The sequence below is a fragment of the Mixophyes fleayi genome, chromosome 6 (genome assembly GCF_038048845.1).
Source record: "Mixophyes fleayi isolate aMixFle1 chromosome 6, aMixFle1.hap1, whole genome shotgun sequence".
Classification (NCBI taxonomy): domain Eukaryota; kingdom Metazoa; phylum Chordata; class Amphibia; order Anura; family Limnodynastidae; genus Mixophyes; species Mixophyes fleayi.
The window spans coordinates 23,641,920-23,662,971 of NC_134407.1; the positions used below are offsets into that span (position 1 = coordinate 23,641,920).

The following is a 21,052-nucleotide window of genomic DNA, read 5'->3' on the forward strand; positions in this document are numbered from 1 at the left end:
ACATGACTGATTTTTGAAGGAACAAATTGATAGATTATCTTTTTTTTTTTAACTTCATTTTCAGCATTGAAAAATGACTCCTGTGTACAGTAATGTATTTCAGAGCAGTGCACTCTGGGATCTGAGTGCCATGTCATGGTTTGTTCCACACCTCTTCATATACTGAGGAAATGTGGGAATTTTTATTTTTACAGTTTGTGAAAATTGTCACTCACTTTGGCAACTGATAAACTAACCCTCAGTGTATGAATTTAATCACATACTTAAAGGGCACCACAGAGAACAATTAAAAGATACATGATTAGGATCTCTTATCTGCAAACCCATTGTCTAAAAAGATCTGAAAACCAGAGAAATTAAAAAATGGCCACGAATTCTGACAAACTCCAAGCATTGAGTAGGTAAGAATGGGCGGCCATCAGTCAGTACGTGGCCCAGAAGTTGATTGACAGCATGCCAGGGCGAATTGCAGAGGTCTTCAAAAAGAAGGGTCAACACTACAAATATTGACTCTTTGCATAAACTTAATATAATTGTCAATAAAAGCATTTGACACTTATGAAATGCTTGTAATTTTATTTCAGTATACCATAGCAAATATCTGACAAAAAGGTCTAAAACCACTGAAGCAGCAAACATTGTGAAAACCAATATTTGTGTCACTCTCAAAACTTTTGGCAATGACTGTACACTACTCTATCTTCTATGTACAAAATTATTTGTATTTAGCCTTTAGTTCTGGCCAGAACAATTATTGCTTTTATTAATATGCTTATCTGTGTACATAGTAAAGTGTATTGATTGATACTGTATTTGGATTGTGTACCTGAGATAAGATAAAGAACTCCACACGGCCTCTATTCACCATATTATTTACCAACACACTTTCCAAAGCACCAAGGAGATTTTTTTTTTTACTAATATTTAACAGGGCACATTCTGAGTCAGGCATATTTGTTTAGCGGAAAATATGTCTTGCTGGCACCAATCACTGCTCTCAATCACAAGGGAGCTGACACCTTTAATGGGTCTCCAGATGCATTGTCAAGTTTTGCAGCCCTCTAAAATGCTTTTTCTTCTGCTCCAGTCCTCAGGCATCGGAACCCAGATTTACCATTTATGGTTGAAGTGGATGCTTCATATGTGGGGACTGGTTCTACTCTTTGCCCAAAGGATCTGCGGAATCAAAGACTGCACCTTTGTGCGTATCATTCCCGTAAATTTTCACCCGCTGAGTTCAATTATGACGTAGGCAACCGGGAATTATTGGCCACCAAATGGCTTTCGAAGAGTGGAGACACTGGTTGGAAGGGGCAACCCATTTAATCACCATATACACTGATATTAAAAATCTTCAATACATCCAGGCTGCTAAGACCTTTAATCCTAGACAAGCACGATGGGCGCTCTTTTTCACTCGTTTCAAGTTTATAAGTTTTTGGCCAGGTTCTAAAAACATCAAAGCAGATACAATGTCTCAGAGCTTCATGTCTTGCCATGCTCTGCCTCCTTTGACTCAAGACCTTGGAGTTACGCTGCGCCAATTTCAGAAGATTGCTCCTTCCCAAACGCATACAGGCAAGTTATTTGGTCCTGTTCATCTCAGGAAAGCGGTAAATGTGGAATGCCATGACATCAAACTGGCAGGGCACCCAGGAGAATATAGGACCATTTTGAAGCACTCTCTCATTGGATATGGTTGCCCACTTTGTCTTCCAATGTTAGGAATAATTTTCTCTCTTGTCAAGAATGTGCAAAAACTAAAACTTCCAGAAGTCGTCCTTCGGATAAGTTAGTACCATTGTCTAATCCAGTTAAACCATGAACACACCTCTCGATGGACTTCATTGTTGATCTTCCATGGTCCTCTGGCCACAATACCATCTGGGTGGTCGTGGATCATTTCAGCAAAATGGCCCATTTTGTGCCATTATCCAAACTGCCTGATGCTCAAACTCTGTCCTCATTATGCATACAACATATTTTTCGTTTACACGGTCTCCCTGAGGACATCGTCTCTGACCAAGGGTTTCAGTTTGTCGCTCTCTTTTGGAAATCCTTCTGCTATTTACTGGGAATAAAGATAAGCCTGTCATCCGCTTATCATCCACAATATAATGTTCATGCAGAACAAACCAGTCCTTTGAGCAGTTCCTGCGCTTGTATGTATCTAAATTTCATAATAATTGGTCCTCTCTACTACCATGGGCTGAGTTCGCTTATAATAATTCCTGCCACTCCTCAACCTGGTTTTTCCGGAATCCCTGCCACTGCTTCACAACTCAGGTCTATCTGGAAGAAGGTGCTCTCCGCATTACTTCAACCATCCTTCAGATGCAAATATCTATCGGAACGCCATCATAGAGCTTCCCTTCTAAAGGTCGGTGATAAAGTTTGTCTTTCCACCCGGAACATCAAAATAAAGCAGCCTTGTAAAAAATATGGGACCCAGATTTATTGGACCTTTTATTATCATCAAAAAAAATCAGTTCCATGGCATTCAGACGTAAACTGCTTTAATCTTTAAAAATTATAAACCTATTTCATTGTTCCTCTTGAAAAAAGTTGCCGCCCCTTTTAAGTTCAATTGGCACAGATAACACAGACCACAGCCAGTCAATATGAATGGCGATCACGAATTCATTGCAGAAAAAATTCTTGATTCCAAGACAGTTTAAGGACAAATTAATTTCTTGATACACTAGAAGGGCTGCAGTCCGGAAGAATGATCCCGAGTGCCACGGATGCGCCTCTACGCTGACAAACTCTTAAAGAAATCCTTCAGGAACTTTCCCTGGAATCCTGGATGTTGAGGTGCCTGGACCCCTCAAGTGGGGGGTACTGTTTCGAGCCGCGGCGATTCCAATAGCTCTTACCCTGGCTGCGTCCCGGTCATCATGGAGACGGTCACTTCCGGTTTTGCCCCGGCTGTTGCTAAGGCAATGGTGTAAAAATAATAGCAACCAATCAGGCATTTGTTTGGTATGTATATTACTAGCACAGCATAACCATATAAATACACAGTCCCCTGTAGCAGCCAATTACCAGTAACATTTAATTGTTTTATTAAATGTAAGTGAATAATGGCAAAGATCAGCCTGGCTGCACTTTACTTTATTAGCACATATGCTCACACAGAGCCAATCCCCTAAGGTACATTCATACTCTCTAAAAGTAATAATGTCCGTAATATAACAAGAGTATTCACTGAAGTCTGTGTATGGCAAGAACACTCATTTAACCTGCAACTTCGGAGTTTTTTGCTATATGTTAGGTGTGGGCACAAGTCAGGGGTTTGCACAGTTATACATACAGGGGCGTAGGAGCCGGGGATTTCAGTTGCTCCCCCCCCATGATTTCTGTTGGGTGGTCAAAAACTTTTGCCCCCCCCATGAACTTCTACACAAAAGGGAATGGGAATGAAGCGATAATAGCATTATTTGAACTCACCTATTGTTATTGTTTGTTTACCAAACATGAACTTATCTTCATGATTGTTTTGAGTACATCTTCTTGCACACTGAACACGTGGACTTGATATGTGTGCCACTCAACATGTGGGTGTAAATATGCTGTTTTTATATATTGAGCGTTTTTTTGGTACCATGTGAATTCAACTCATCATTAGCCCCATAATGGATGTCATTTTTTTTTTTTTTTAAATAGTCTAAATCTTACTTGTAAAGAATAAAAACATAAAAGATAACCATTGTGCAATAAATATTAGCTTGTTAATGAATATTGGAGTGACCAAAAGTGCAGTGTTGCTGTTTCCTATGTATTTGATTATTTGGCCCTATTTTCCTATCCGTGTCATGCTTTCTGACAGTAAGTAAAAGATGTTGTAGAGAACATGTGAACATACAGGGCCTGATTCATCAAGGCACCCAAAGTGAGCGCACGTAAATCAGGCATATGCGCATCCATATTCACCTAAAAGCGGATGCGAAGAAACATCTTGTCTAGGTACGCTCTGCATATACGACACTTGCCGCATTGAGAAAGACACAGTCACTGCAGGATATGATGTTTGTATCTGTTCAGGCTGAATCGATTCAGGTTTTAGATTTTTTTGGACCTTATGTAAATTACTATACTGTAGATACCTTGTATTTTCATATAGGAAGTCAGTTTATTTTATATTTCTGAACAAGAGCGATCATTTTCTCTTTCCCCAGATCTTGGACAACAAACCATTACATCAGTCCACTTCAGCAACTGGTCCAACAACATCTTTGACTGAGCACAGCTTGATTGAGGAGCCCACTCAGCTGGAAAACACAGTCTCAGATACCTGGTGACTCTCGAGGAGAAGGCAGATTGATCGGTGTGACCGACCTAATGAACAGGAGTTTATGAAGGGAAAGGCCAAGGCTTTTGCTTGCTCATATTAAAATATATGTATACATTGAAAAGAAATCCAAGAAAACCATGAACAACTCTACTGGATGTTGTAACTAACTGACCAACAAACAATCAGAGACAGATGCGCTGTTGTGGAGAAAATAACTCTTATAAAAAAAACCCCAAAAAACCCCAAAAAAAACCCAAACATATCTCTAATGCTCTCTGCAGGATAAGAAATTTTACTGATCTATAGCTTTATATCTACATATGTGTGTGTTATAAATGTAAAGACATACAATTACAAAAAATACAAATTCTTAAGTTTTTTTTTAAAAATAGGCATTTTGTACCTTAGAAAATATGTATTTATGCGAGTGCAGAATTAGGATGTACTGTGTTTTGGAAACACTGAATATAGAGGGAATTATTTACAAAGTGTAAAAGTAATGAAGGAACACAATAGTGATTGCTTTTACATTTACTTACGTGTATACACATAATTTGATTGTAGTATGAAAATATTTTCATCAACTCAAATATAAATAGTAGTGGAATCTTTTGTAAACCCGGAATTAACCTTGTATGTAAAGTTGCCTATAAGCAATTAAAATACATAGGTTGCATTTTGGCAATTGCGCTGTTTATTATATTGTATAGCTAATATTGTCAGAGGGCAAAGTTTATCATTTACTTTTTCTCTCACTAATAAGATTTAATATATTTTTGGCAAATAGTCAAGCAAAAAATAATGACAAAATCTATAAAAACCAGATATATTTGGAATAAATTATGGAGAGGAAGAAAGACACCACTGCACGGGGTCTGCAACCCCGTAGAATCAACAATATATAACAAAACAAATTACAGTGGAGTATTAGATCCTCTATAAAAAAAACTGGAAATGCAATGTGTGTGATATAAATTGTTTTATATCAATCACATTGCATTTCCAGTTTTTTATAGAGGATCTAATACTCCACTGTAATTTGTTTTGAAAAAATAATGACATATGCTTAAGTGAAAGCAAAAGTTTTACTATGGATTTGTGAGAATTTAAGTTAATAAAAAAAAATTCCAAAAGTTAATTTGTAAAAATTGCATTGATACTTATATTCTAAAAGAAGCAAAAAACAAAGTTTTCATTTATTAAAGAAAGAAACTTTGAGTGCTGCTTTTCCTCATTCTTAATTTTACTAAAGCAATCCAAAATGAACTGTGATTTAAAAACACAATACAGATGCCTATGGGTCCCCACCCCTTTACACAGAATTCTGAGTAAATTAAATTTACATTTGACTGTAATTTATAACCAACACATTATGTCTGTTGAATGGTTTGTTAAGAATTACAATATATCTTAACTGGCTTGAAATGATACCTAGCATAACATATGTTTACAACTAGTTATTTAAATTAAATGTTCTCTGCAGGATCAGGAATGTTACTTATGTATTACTTTATATCGTATATTCAGTATGTTTGTTATAATTTTAAGTACAATTACAAAAAATACAAATTCTTAAAAAATTATGTGAGTAAAAAATTATGATGTACTGTGTTTTGGAAACACTGAATATAGAGGAAATTATTTACAAAGTGTAAAAGTAATAGGAACCAGTCTATAAAGGGCTACAATAGCGATTTCTTTTACATTTACTTGCTTGTATACACAACGCACAATATGAAAATTGTAGTATGAAAAACTGTTTAATCAACTCAAATATGAAGTAGTGTAAGTTTCTGTAAACTCGGAATTAACCATGTATGTAAAGTTTTCTCTCGGCAATAATTCAAATACATAAGAAACAAAAGGTTGCATTTTGGCAACTCCACAGTTTATTATATAGTGTAGCTACTATTTTCATGGGACTATGGATATTTACTTTTTCTTTCACAAATAAGATTTAATATTTTTTTTTTACAAATGTCCAAACAAAAAATGACATATGCTTAAGTGGAAACAAAAGTTTTACTATGGATTTGTGAGAATTTAAGTTAGTAAAAAAAAATCCTAAAATGTATTTGTAAAAATAACATTGATACCTATATTCTAAAATAAGCAAAAACCTATGTTTGTATTTATTAAACAGACAAACGGATTTAAGAATGGTGAAAAGCAGCACTCAAGTTTACTAAAGCAATTAATCCAAAATGAACTGTAACCAAAAACACAATGCATATGCCTATGGGACCCCACCCCTTACACAGAATTCTGAGTAAATTAAATTTACATTTGACTGCAATTTATAACCGAACACATTATGCCTGTTGAATGGTTTGTTAAGAATTAAAATAAATCTTAACTGGCTTGAAATGATACCTAGCATAACATGTGTTTACAACTAGTTATCATTTAAATTAAATGTAAGTTACATTTTAAAATGTAAAATAATGTGAAGATATTGCACACTTGAAAAAAATATTAAAATATAAATTTAAATATGTGGAGTGTAAAGTTGTGAATTGTTTATAGTGTAAATGCAAAGGGTAGATTGCAACTTGTTAGATACCACAACCATCCTAAAAATAGCATTATAACAAAGTGAACATATTCCCCTTCTAGAATAAAAACCAACCTTTGTCTCTAGAATATTAGCAATGTTTGGAAACTTTTATTTTTTTATTTTAATTCTGTGATGCAGAAAAATTATACTGAAACATATAGAGGAACACTGCCCAACAATTACAAAGGTTGTGTGTGTTCGAGCATTTACAGTCCATTTTCTGAACTCTGTCTTTACCTTCCATTTCTGACGCTGAAGGGAAAAAAGTATATTTAATTACATGAAACATAATTTAAATGATCTTTTGACCATTTTGTATTGTGTTCTCATTCTGTCAACTGTGAATCTTATCCATACTTCCTATTCTCTATGTTTTTCAATATAGTTATAGGGGGGAATTCAATTGGCCGCGTTACTTGAAAAAGTAATGCGGCCTGTGCACTATTACCATTATTACGGTAATACTGTGCATAAATACAGTCATTACGGTACTTGTAACGCCGACTTTTTGCTTGCAGCTCCCTGAGCTGCTAGCAGAAAGCCGGGTTAAACATACCATAATAACGGTAATTGCTTTAACGTGGTGGTACTTCAGGGGGAATTGAATTTCCCCCATAGTGTTTTGTGATTTTATTTTCCCCTTTAAAGTAAATTGCAAATCAAATCAGTTTTTAAGGTAAGGTTGTGTAGAATCTCATGTACCCTGATAATAGTCCCACACTCCTAACAGGAGGCCTAAAGATTGTTTATTTTTAAAGTACCAGTTACAATGAAAATTATCAGGCTCAGTGATGTAACCACATGTATATTCATTGTAACATTAAAATAAAGAGTTAAGTCAATTACTACAGACAAAAGGTGACTATGTGGTGGGTGTGTCTTTATGCTAGAATAAAATACCATGGCATATATATATTAAAATAATAAAAAATTAAAAATACAAACTGAATTTTAGAATGGTGAAAATAAGAACTCCAATTTACTCTATTTTTTGCAATTAATCCAAAATGAACAGATCCTTGAGGTACCCTACACCCCTTAACTCTGTGGTCAAATGTAAATGTACTGTTACTCAATCCTCTGTTTATAACCAAAACACATTTTGCCCCTTTGATAGTTTTTTTTCTAACTGGAAACAATGAAACCTAACTTGCTCAGTGAAGTAGCCACATGTCTATTCATGGTAACATAAATATAAACAGCTAAGTTAATTACCAGAGACAAAGTGATTCTAGATAGTGGGTGTGTCTTTATCCTAGAATAAACTATCATGTGATGAGATGTTTGTAGTTTCTGTGGCTCCTGCCAGGTGCCTCTGAATATGGGTGGGGTGTAGAAATTAATGTTCTCAGAGGATGACCACTATTATACTGCTCCCAGACCACAAATACACATTTTAGCACAATCATTTTTTGGGGGAGAAATTCAATTTCCCACCATGACCCGCCGAACATCATGGCGATATCCTGGGGTGCTCATTTCCATGTACTATGGTCCCCCCAATATCACTGATTTTCTTGTGCACCTCAATGGCCTGCAAAGACAAATCAGTATAGTTATATCACCATGGAGTGCCTTCACGGCACATTGCAGGGAATAGAATTCCCCCATTTATATCCCTTCCAGTTTCCAATTGTGATCAACTCCTGCTACGTATTATAAATCTCTGCTAAACTCACTATACTGATATGTTTGTTCAAAATGATATTAAACACCTGATACATCTATCTCTGATAAAAACTCATTCACTACACTAATGCATTTGTTCAAAGCAACACAACATTAATACCTGAGGAAAAAATATCCATATCAGATCAGTAGACTTTTGATTAATAGAATAATTTATCTGGTTCCTAAAATTTTCTCTCTAAATCAGTCATTCATCACGTGGTCACACAAATTGTATAAATGCAATATAATCAATACTAAACCATATTGAAGGACATTTGTGAGAACTGCTCCACAGGTAGCACTGTAGAAAAGATTGCGTTACCCATAGCAACAAAATAGATGCTTGCTTTCATTTCTAAGCTATTCTAGAATATGACAGAATCTTAATTGTACAGTTAACTGTGAAACGGCTTTTTAATTGTCTCCAATTACATTTTTTAAACACAACTGTAAGTTTGCCCTCTGTCCAATGTTCAGTAATGTTTTATTTTTTTCTTGTATTAATGTTGGTCTAATACACATTGATATTTCCCAAATGTATTTTATTAAAAAGGTGAAGATCACTTTTAAAATGTGTTAAAACAAAAATTACTTGTGGCTTTGAATTAGTTATTTAAAATGAATGATTAAAGTGCATCTCTATTCTAAATTATATTAATATTAGCTATATATTATAAATATATTAGACTTTTTATATATCCAACAATGGATATGGATGGATATATTCAAATATGGAATACAAATGGTAATTAATACGTCTAAAAAAAAAGTATAACAAACTCATCACTGCATATCTATTTGATAGCACTATCCACCTAGCAATGTGACAGAAACGCTATTTTAAAGTACCAAAGTTACACAAACACGTGTTTTTGCATAATCAAATGATGACACATGATGGTTGTACATAAAATAACACAATAAAAAAGCAGTCAAATATATACACTACAATGGTGCTTGTAAGAAAACAACAGTATAAATATTTAATATTCTACATTAGATATATAGCGGACCACACAACAGGGAATGTGGAGCGATGGGCAAGATTTATACCAACATTGAAAAAGAATACATTAAAGTATCTAATCTGGTAAACTACAAGTAACATTTAAAAGAGATCCAATAATTTTTGCCAGCAAACCAACCAATATAAAATAGTTTAATAAGTTCTTTGCCTCATTATTATTATCTATTTTTTTAAAAATGTATTACTTTGTAAAAACAATATATTTTCTTTACATTTGTCAACTGTAATTTAATGATACCCAGTTACAGGAATGTTCTACTCCATTCTAGGAATGATAAAGATTTTTTCTTAAAATAAGCAGGTACAATGTATTTGGTTTTAAAAACAGGTTTAAATAACATTACATTTGCATTTGACTGCAATGGGTGGGGTGCAGCTTGGGTCAGTATAAAAGGACAAGGGGGCCCAGTAACTACAATCTACTCTTCCTACTTGGTGATAGATTACACTACGCATAGCAGTGACTATTGGTATTGTCAGATCCCAGCTCCCGGATGGTAAGTTACATTATGTGTCTCCTCCTAATTGCAAACTTCTTTATTTCTCTATGTAGTTTAGTAGTTTTATTAAATATCTACTCGTTTAAGTTTCTTTATTCAGCTTATAATTTACATTGTGTGTTCAAGCAGCTCTATATATTTGTAGTTCCAGACCATTTTAGATTAACTGTTTTTGGTAAAGTAAAAAAGTACTTATTACCATTCTTAAAATCAGTTTTTCTGTCTTTTTAATAAGTAGAAAGATAATTTTTAAAAAAGTGTTAATGTCATTTTCAAAATACATTATATTTCATTTATTTTTTTAAACTTAGTTCCCACAAATCCACTGTTAATTTATTGGTTTCACTTATGCACAGTTTTACTGTGTGTCAGATATAATAATTTGTAGAGTATAAAATATTGGTCAAGGTTCATCATTAGTCTCAAATGTGTCCAAAGGTGTTTATCATTTTAATTTTTAAATCAAGGGCATTATTTAGCAATCAGTCACCATTTAGCTTTGATCTGACTAGTGTATGTTATACTGTGAATGCAAGTGTCTGTTTCCTGTGTCTCAATACAACTTTTGCACTGAAATGCAGTATTCATATTAGCCCTATTACTTTGGAATTTTATTATCTAGGGATTCTCCTTAGAGCAGACTATATTTTTCCAGAAATTACAGATTCCTAACGAGCAAGTAAAGACACAATTTAGCATTAATAGAAGGGCTGTGTTTTGCGAAGCTGGATAATATACATGGAATAATTGGAATCTTTATACTTGAATAAATATGTCCCCACAATGCTCTTTCACCCCTCAGCAACAGCTTGCCATGTCAGAAGGGAGGTACTTCTCTAACACAACAGATCCACAGTGACTGGTCGCTATTTAGGCTTGCTTGGCAGAAATGCAGAGTTTGGATTGGTTGTCACAGGGTCAGTGACATCACAGTGATTCACATGACTACTGTATTCTATGCTTATTTCTTTTTTTCTACCTGTACCAGATCCCATCAGGACATTGTGGGAGGATGTAGAATGTGGGAGTAGTGTCTGTTGTCTGTAGTGTGTCAGGGTAATACTTTATTTTTGAACAAAGCTGAACAAAGCTACAGTAGAAAGGCACAGTAGCAATCATTTATTTATATTAGTGCTACCATTTCTGCTGCTCTGTACAGAGAATATTTGTCATTCACAACAGTCCTTTCCCCATTGGAGATAACGTTCTAAATTCCCTAACATGCAAACTAGGTTCAATTTTGTCAGAAGCCAATTAACCTATCAGTATTTTTTTTGAGAACGTACGCAAACATGGGGAGTATTTTATAGTAATTCATCATTTATTTATATGACGCCACCAGTCTGCAGAGATTTTTCATTCACATCAGTCCCTGCCCCATTGGAGTTTACAACCTAATACACACACAGATTAGGGATAATTTTGATAGCCGTCAACTAGCCTACTAGTATGTTTTTGGATTGAGGGAGGAAATCGGAGCAGCCGGAGGAAGCCCACTCAAACACGGGGAGAACATACAAACTCCACACAGATAAGGTCAAGGTCGGGAATCAAACTCATGACCCCCACCCATCAAAATTTTATTGTGTCAGATTTTGTTGGGCAATTACTTCTTGCAATATTTTAAAAAAAACTTAAATAATTTGTATACATTTGAAAATATTGTTCAGAGTGCATATCCTTTGATGTGCTGCTTCATTATTGGGTTTCTGGGTAAATTGATGAGGCCAGGTTTGGCAGTACCCAGGAGAGATAGAAAGGCACTGGTTTGGCAGCCCTGTGCAGTGTTTTGATTAATATATTTTTCTTTTAAGGATCTTTCCAAAGAAGCAGCTGTGGGTGATATCCACGTCCTGGAGGCTCAGCTAAAGGATGTGAGTATTTCAGTCATTGGCTCAGTAACATTTAATTTGAGGGTGGACAAAATAATGTTTGCATACTGAAGATCAAGGCAGAAACCCTTTGGAATCTCAAGTCCCAGTATGTTCTTTTAGCTACAGGCCAATAAATTCTCATTTCACAGATATTATTTACAAAGGAAAACCGTTCATCCTACGACTCGTAGATCATGATCTACAATCTGTCTACAATCTGTTTTTTTAAGTCTATTATTAAAATATATTGAGTCCCTCCAGTTAATATTTTGCTCTTTGATGCGGTTTCAATAACACCAACTTGCAGCCTTAAGAATTTCTTTATTTCATTATATTTGTATGTATGTTGACATTTGTTTTCTAAAATTATACAGGGTGCAAAATAACAGCTGCCCCCTCCCAGTGGCAGGTCAATATATAACACCACCTTGCATTCAGTAAAAGAGACTTTAGATTACAATTTGACAGACCAAAAAAATTGGGAGACTGCAAATCTACCCAACATAACTGGGAACTAAAATATATTATATCATGCCCTGTTTAGCGCCTTATTTTCCATAGTAATGGTTTCATTGTGAAATCAGGCGCCTGTCTTATTGTACTTGGTAATTTATAAGAGCCACCTGGCTTGAGATGTATCATTTGTGCTCACTGTCACCTCTGTTTTCCTTAATGGCTCTATTATGGCCTATTGTCCCAGCTACCATTAGCCAGCAGACTGTTCCTGTTTCTCTGCTCGAAATTCTGGATACATGAAACAGATGCTTTGTACAAACATTAAATGTCAACAATTCTAAGATGATCACCATTTGGTTATTTTTATTCCCAATCTTCATACAATACACACGCCTAAGAAAACCCATCTAACTTTTGCCTGCTTAGTCTTATCCAGTAGTTAGCAGATAACAGTCCCTTGTTGTCATACATTGTCATGACAAAGTGTGCCCATTCTTGAAAACAGTAGGTAACATTGCTTTTGCTGTGCAATTTGCCCCCCCTTCATGTGTAAAAAAAAGTTACACATGAGCCAATGTGCCCCCAGAAAAGCAATGCTATAAGGCCACGCAACCCCAGAATGAGAGTGTTGCACTAGGCCCCCCGCATGTTCCCACTTTGATGGTATTGCTCTGAGTGCTGTATCTGTAAATACTGAATGTCTAAAGCAGATATATCTGTCAGAGCTGGGGTCAAGCAAACAGAGCAGGGGAACTTCACCAGGTCTGTTTTGCACTTTTAGGCGACTTTGTCCAGCCCCTGGCTTATGCACCATAGAAAGGCATGACTTATGACAGTCCCCTCCAATACAGACACATCCCATTTCTGTAGTGCACCCTCTAAGGCAAACAATCCTCTCTCTACTAGCAGGTGGTGGTGTCATTTGGCTTACAGTTCATCATGCACTTGCTATAGTGCTGAATATTATATTTATTTTTTTCATATTCCTTTTCATTCTTCATGTCATTTAGGCTCTGGAGAAGAACCAGCAGTGGTTGGTATATGACCAGCAACGTGAGGCTCATGTGCAAAGATTAATGGCTTGCATCTGTGATCTGGAACAGCAAGTCGCCAATGCAAAACAAATTGAACAACAAGCAAAGGAGAGTAACACTGATGGTATGTTTTTATAGTTTTCTGGACAAATCAATTCATATGTATTGTCCTCAATTAAAGGGACACATCGTAAAACAAATGGAGCACATTAAGTGACAAAATACACACTGGCGACCAGCTGGAATATCATTGGTGCAGTGGAGTTCAATCCACACTCAGAGGCACAGCGATGGGGGAGTAGCCACACCAATCTACTGGAGGCAAGGTCTCCCTGTATGTGTCCTGTCTCAGACCCCTGCATGCCCTTGGTTTAAAACTTTGGGGGTGGACGTAGAGGTACTGATGAGAGCAGCATATCAAAATGGCATGCTTCTGTAGCCAGCTCATCCACGTTCCCATTAGGTAAATGCTGCTGTGAGAGAGGAAATTAAGTGGCATTAGGGGAATTGTTCAAATTGGGGACAGATAAATTCCAGGGAGAGGGGTGTTCGACTCGCTGTGATGTGATATTGGGGAGGAGGGATATCAGTCTTGGTCTGCGCTAGAATCAATTTCAGGGGGCAGGTTGATCTTGGAGGTAATCAGTTGATGCATTACATCATGAAGTTGTGAAGAGTCAAATGGAAAGAGTAATCAATATTATGTGCGTATGTTTATCGTCCATATAAAAATGTTTGTAAATTAATTTGGTCTAGTGTCTAAAATATGCCACGTCCTGCATCGAGTGCCAAATGGGATATGTATAAAGTATGATTACACAATCTAACTGCACCACATGTAATAATTACCAAGTGGGGCCTAGGACGGCCTGCTTACAAAATCATGTTTACTTTTACGTTCGTTCCAATGCGCTGTTATGTGTTACCTGCATTGTAATGTGCTTATTGTTTACTGTACTGTGCTGTCTCACCTTGTATTGTAACTTTGTTTGTCCCTGTACGGCGCTACGGACGCCTAGTGGCGCCCTATAAATAAAAATTATTAATAATAATAATAATAATAATAATACCTGTACTACTACATGGATTGGTACCAGATGACCTGATGTTGATAATTACGGGCAGATTTTCTGTATATAGTTGAAGCTTGAGTGCTGCAGTCGCTCATATTCCTAACCTATGTTTTAGTATGGTTCATATACTTATGGTAGTGTTACATTCAGTCTCCATGTATATTCAGTGTGAAGAGAATTGCAGCAGAATAAACTTCACCTGTTATGGTATCCCAGTAGACAAACCTCTTTCAGACAGTAGTAAGTACAGTGATTGATGCTACTAGTTAAAAGCACAAAACATAAATTTGGAGAAATACAACTACACTAAATGTTTAGCTTGCTGAGAAGGTTTAGTGCTCCTACAAATACAGGTAATTCTTCCCATTGTGTACATGGGCTTTGGCCATAATTATATTATATGTTTAATTTAAATAGGTAAAACACCTCTAATGTATTATAGACTCATCATAACCGACCTTAGATTAGCAACGCTGATATTCCAGAACAACACTAAATGTGTTGTCATATAAACTGCAAATATTTATTATGTGAAATATTTTGTCCTTTCAGCTAAAGATGAAGGAAGACAAATATATGAACCGCTTTTACTTGCTGCAAAAAAAGATCTGGAAGGAGAAAGGCAAATCACAGGCCAGCTAAATTCTGAGCTTTCTGCCATGAGACTGAAGTACGAGGATAAGGAGAAAGAGGTGGGAGATTTGTCCACAGCCCTAAAATCCCTTCGAGAACTGGAGAGGTAGAGGCGAGAGGAAGAGAGGAAACATTTTAAGGAAAAAATGCAAAGATTAAAGGATGAACTTGATGTTTATCGAGAGAAGTATGAAGCGGAAAAGAAGAAAAAGTCTGAACTTTCAAATCAGGTACAGAGGCTGCTGTTCCACATAGTACAACATTTCACCACAAAATAGTAGCAAAACCAGTGTTAAATATTATTGTTGTTTGCCTTAAAACAGAGCGCTGTGCTTGCATGTTTTATTATTCATAGATCCCAATTAATTCACAATTTAACAACTTTCGATACATTTTGGAAACATATTAACCATATAATAGGGTTTCTAACCTATCTACTTATGAACTTGAGATTTCAGCCGACCTATATCAATTCAGTTTGAAAACATATCTGAGCTCTCAATTTCCTCCATTCCCTATTCAAAAACAGCTGTGGCGCTGATCATTTTGTACAGCATTTTAAACAAAATGTTTTGCAAACAATGTGGGATATGAATGTATAATATAGCTTTTAATTTGAGTTAAATGTTTAAAAAAATATCCTCCTGACTTGAATATCTTGCATGCAACTTGTATTGGTATTTCATTGTGGTTTGTTAATGTTACTGCCCTAACAGTAGTCTAGCAACTGTTGACAGTTTATGACTGGCTCACCCCCCCCCAATCTTCCAACAACAATTGTGAGTGTGTATATAAAAAAAAAATCACTTGAAATTAGACGCACAGGACAATAGATAACTATATCCAGAAAATCAGCATAGTGGTAGAGCAGCTGTAGAAAAAGAAGGCTGCAATCCTCTGCAAATGTAGAAAAACATACAGAAGAAACACACACTAATGCACTAAGAAATAAATCATAATTAAAAAGTCTTACAAACCAAAGCTTCAAATTTAATTTATTGCAATCCTATAAAACATGAACATAAATGACTTACTACTTATATATTAGCACAGCATAATATATTGTAAATACATTAAAAGCTTAAATATAGCTCATAAAAAAGATACAATGGCTCCTACTATATCAAAGGTTCCATCTCCTGAATAATAATCAGGACTATCCCATCTCGTAAACAATGTCTCAACGTGTTCAATAATACTTTGTTCTATTAAAGTTCAGCTATGAAACATGAATGAGAAAACGGTACCATTCAATATAAAAATGTGATAGCATATACTTCGGGGTTCCCCATGGGGATGTAGCATTGTCCAAATACTGGAATAGAGCAAACTTCTGATGTCAAATAGCAGTGGACAAAAAGATGATTGTTAAAAAAGGAGTTGGTTAGAGAGGAGGTATATCAGGAAAGTACAGTGTCTTGAAGGTCAATGGAGTGAAGGGTTTGCATGAGAAGAGGGTGATCAATGGTATCAAACCAATAGAGAGGTCCAGGTGGTTGAGGATGAAGAAGTAAGCCTTAGACCACTAGTATTTAGTTAAAGCCCTATTGTCAAGAGTAAAAAAGGGAGTCAGTCAGGAGAGAAAATTAGTTGCACGCATGTCATTCAAGTAATTTGGAGGAAATATGATTGCAGTGGAAGAGGTGGTCTAGAAATATTTATTTAGATGATCGCGTGTTTAATGGAGGCTGGGAATGTGCCAGTGGTGACAGACAGGTTAAAGAGATGAGTGGCAGGTACACAGTGGGTTAGAGTGCAGAAGTTGGGAGGGAATGCTGCAAGGTTGTAGGGTGAGAGGTACAGAGACTTCTTCCTCAGTTGTGGAAAGGAATGAATGGAGTATGGATTGGTGAATTTAGGAGAAGGTGGTTGGGGTGTGCAGGGTCTAGCATAAAGAAATATCTTATCGAAATGATGTTGCTTTTTACGTATGTGGCAAATATAAGGTCTATGAGGGGGGAAAGGAGGAAATGGAGCAGGTGGGCAAAGAAACAAATTGAAGATGGTAAAAGGGTGTCCAGTGTTTGAGGACTTGATTTATGTTAGATATAAAAGGTAGGTTTGCTTGTAAAGTGTAAGGGTAGTGTTGAAAGATGAAAGGATGAATGTATTGTGAAGGAAGTTGATGTAAGATATCCCCCAGTGGCACTCAGCAGTGTGGAAGCACTTTTTGTGTGATGTGCCATGGTTGAGGTTTGGATCACTGGAGCTTGTTTGGTGGCTGATGCTGCACTGTCTAGTGCTGAAGTTAGTGTGTTGAGAGGAAGTCATTTCAGGGTATGACATGATAGTTATAGGACAGAGGACTAGTTATAGTTAAGTGCTTTTATCCCTTCACAAAAGAGCACTTCAGCTCTGAAGATGCTCTGCATCACTACTACAAGAGCAATAGAAATTTTCAGAACACTGCTTCTTTCTAGTTGGGTAAATGCAGCATTCACTTGGTCCCATGTAACTCCAGCCTTGGTCATTTCGACATTTCTAGTATTTGACTCGATCAAAGACCTTACTTTCTCATAAAGACTATTAAGTCATTGTTTCTTGCATTATCAGATCCAAAGGTGCACTTCCGATTTAGAAAACGAGAAGATCAACCGACATAGTGTACAGCATCAACTCCGTGAACTACTGGAAGAGCTGCACAGGACCCGAGACCAGATAACAAACCTGGAGCCAATGGTAAGTCCAGAATTCTTACAATGGACTGTTAGAGAGAGAACATGGACTTTAATTGGATGATGTTTTAAACACCACGAAATGGAATTTCCTCCACTTTGAAAGTAAACAGTTTACTGCCTGTTAAATCGGAGTTCTCTCATAGTCTTTAAAGTTATTGTTGCTGAATTAAGTGTGTCACCATCCGAAACTATTTGACTTGTACTATATTTCTCAAGTATACTTATCACATACAGTATATTACATAATAATGAGGCAGGGACTACCAGGCAGCACCATGGATAATGTGTGCGCCAACTAAGATCTATACAAGGTTTTCTAAAATGATGGTACCATGGCTGCCTGCTTCTGTGAAGTCCTGGACTTATATGCATAATATTTAGGACAATTTGCTGTAGATTACATAAGATTGTATTCCCTTTTGTAATTTTATGGGTATTGGAAGTCAATGAAGGTAAGACATTGATTTTATATCGATATGTTACTGCAAAGTGACTTAATTTCCATATTATATGGAAATTATATGGATATTGGGCGCCACGGTGGCTAATTGGTTAGCAGTTCTGCCTTACAGCACAGGGGTCATGAGTTCAATTCCCGACCATGGTCTTATCTGTGTGGAGTTTGTATGTTCTCCCTGTGTTCGCGTGGGTTTCCTCCGGGTGCTCCGGTTTCCTCACACACTCCAAAAACATACTGGTAGGTTAATTGGCTGCTAACAAATTGACCCTAGTCTGTCTGTGCGTGTGTGTTAGGGAATTTAGACTGTAAGCCCAAATGGGCCAGGGACATATGTGAGTTCTCTGTACAGCGCTGCGGAACTAGTGGTGCTACATAAATAAATGGTGATGATGATGATATTGTATGGGTAGAATCCAGAAAATGAAATAAGACCGGCTTTGATAATTTATATTTAATGATCTATTTTTATGATAAACTATAAAAAAGTAGGATGAACACTTTGTACTTTGTGAGATGTAGTATTTCTGCACTTTCCATTACAGATAAACAAATGCTCAGATAGCTGTAGTCTTCATTAAGCCATTCAGCAATTCATTATGCATAATAATAACCCTTAACAGTTAAACTTGAATGTCTTTGAATGTGTAATAAGACTCTTGTGAATTTTGTGTCCAGGAGAAGGAACAATACTAGGTAAAAGATGAGTTAAAAATCATTTTACTCTCCAGTAATAAAAGGTATTTTGTTATGAAGACCTAAGAAGAATGCTATCTATGTACTGCTTTTATAAGTTTGCATAGCACCATTGTGACTTGCAGTATATTTCTAATATACAGTATAAAGTTATCCCTCAGATTTTACTTTTCAACTTCCTGTTGCCTATACACAGTGCAGCCATTTTGTGGGCTGGGCCAATATTCAGCCTATGAGCATCTGACACTGAGTGCCCACAAAATGACTGCTTCCATTGTGTGTTGGCGACAAGCGATTTGAACACCTAATTTTGCTTACCTTATGTTTTTTCCCCATCTTTTACAACCAGAAACGTGACATTTATTACGTTGACACATCCAGCAACTTTGTGTCCGGCTTCCAAGACAAGCTGAAGCTGCGGGACCAGCATCCATCTCCGAGGCACAAAAATCTCTTTGATGAAAGTTTCTTAGAGTGTCCCCGATGCAGAGCTGTGTACCCCACCAGCCAGCACCGGGAGCTCCTTGTGCACATCGATTTCTGCACCAGTTGAAGAAAAACTATTGCTGCCGGCTAAACAGAAACTTTATGTAGCAGTCAAGGGAGGGTTTGCCTCTGTTACACTCTTGTTTTGTTTTTACGTTTTTTTATGCATTCATCACTATTTTGTATATATTTTTCTCAGAGCCAGTAATTTACTTAGAAATAGGAGTCCTTTAAAAAATGTGTATTGTTGGTATGAGAAATGAGAATTTAATAAAGATTTTATTTTACAAAGAGCTAAGCAGACATTGTTATGTTGAAAATGGTTAAAACATATTTTATGTGTAATACGGAACAAGATCGTGCCATCAAGAGGGAATTGTAGTGTGGCACATAAATCACATTGCATAAATTTTACTTTGGCTTTGGATGCTGCCGTATTAGTGTATTAAATTAGAGCAAAACAGTTCAGGTATGGCAGAGATATATGAAGTGTACTGCACACGGAAAAATTAACTCTTTAAATTGTATATAAAGAAACACAGTATATAACAGGCGTATATGGTTATGTGAAAAAAATTACATACTTGTTGCATCATAAAGACGAATACTGAACATACTCTCCATCATAAAAATGATGTGGTGCAAAAATGCAAAAGAAATACCATGCACATCAGACACAACAATCCCTTCAAATGTCTCTAGCTGATATGCCAAAGCATAGCCAACATAACTCCATATAACCTGTCATGCCAATACAGACTCCACTTAGTCTCAATGCCTCTAGATAGCGAAGATGTCCGTATAGTGCATGTAGGTCATATAACCTGCTGTAACTTCCCTCTCCTCCATGACCCAGCATGCACACTGTGTAGCCTCCAAACGCTCCCACCTCTGTTTATTTAGTAGCTGTGCATGAGGACGCAGGGAGTAAAATGACAGCAAACAAGACTCTGCTCAGCCAATAGGCTGGACAGTATCGGTCCCTAAAAAGTTTGGTGACTAGTAGAGCCGGTAGAGTCATGATTTGAGGGATGAGAATAGTAGTAAGCAGGGAACCACAGACTGATCATTAGATAGAGGAAGGAGCAGGATCCCCAATAGCACAGAGCGGAGATGTGTGAAGTTCCTGCCATATTGATACAAACACTACTGTGTGTCAATTACACCTCTATAAGAAACTCTTCATACAATCACTGTTTCAAACTCTTAAAATCCCAGAAAAATTAAAGGGCTAGTTATTTCATAATACTCCCCTAGTATAGCCAAATTGGTTCCTAGTAAGGAAAATTGCACAGCATTACATTTCTTTGAAAGAGAAACATTTTTTTTTTTTTACATAGTCTCTTTAATTATAATAAAAAAATACTGTTACAACTAAATTATCTGCAGTAAACTGTCAAAAACACTATCAGTATGAGAAATACAATGACATTTTATTTTAAGTATTGAGCAAAAGAACAAGCAAATTAAACATTTTACACTGGTGATATGCTGTCGACCTCCCCCCCCCCCCCCCTCTTGGTGATACGTGCTTGACCTAAGGGGCATTTTTAAATTCTTGGCCTTTTAACAAATCAGTGGACATTGTTGCTCTTACCGTGCTTTGGTTTTTTATT

The 21,052-nt window shown here is 36.4% G+C and overlaps 1 pseudogene; it reads left to right on the plus strand.

Moving 5' to 3' along the window:
* Window positions 1-1,277: 1,277 nt before the first annotated feature.
* On the plus strand, window positions 1,278-19,503 carry LOC142160676 (centrosomal protein of 55 kDa-like; annotated as a pseudogene).
* The last annotated feature ends 1,549 nt before the right edge of the window (window positions 19,504-21,052 follow it).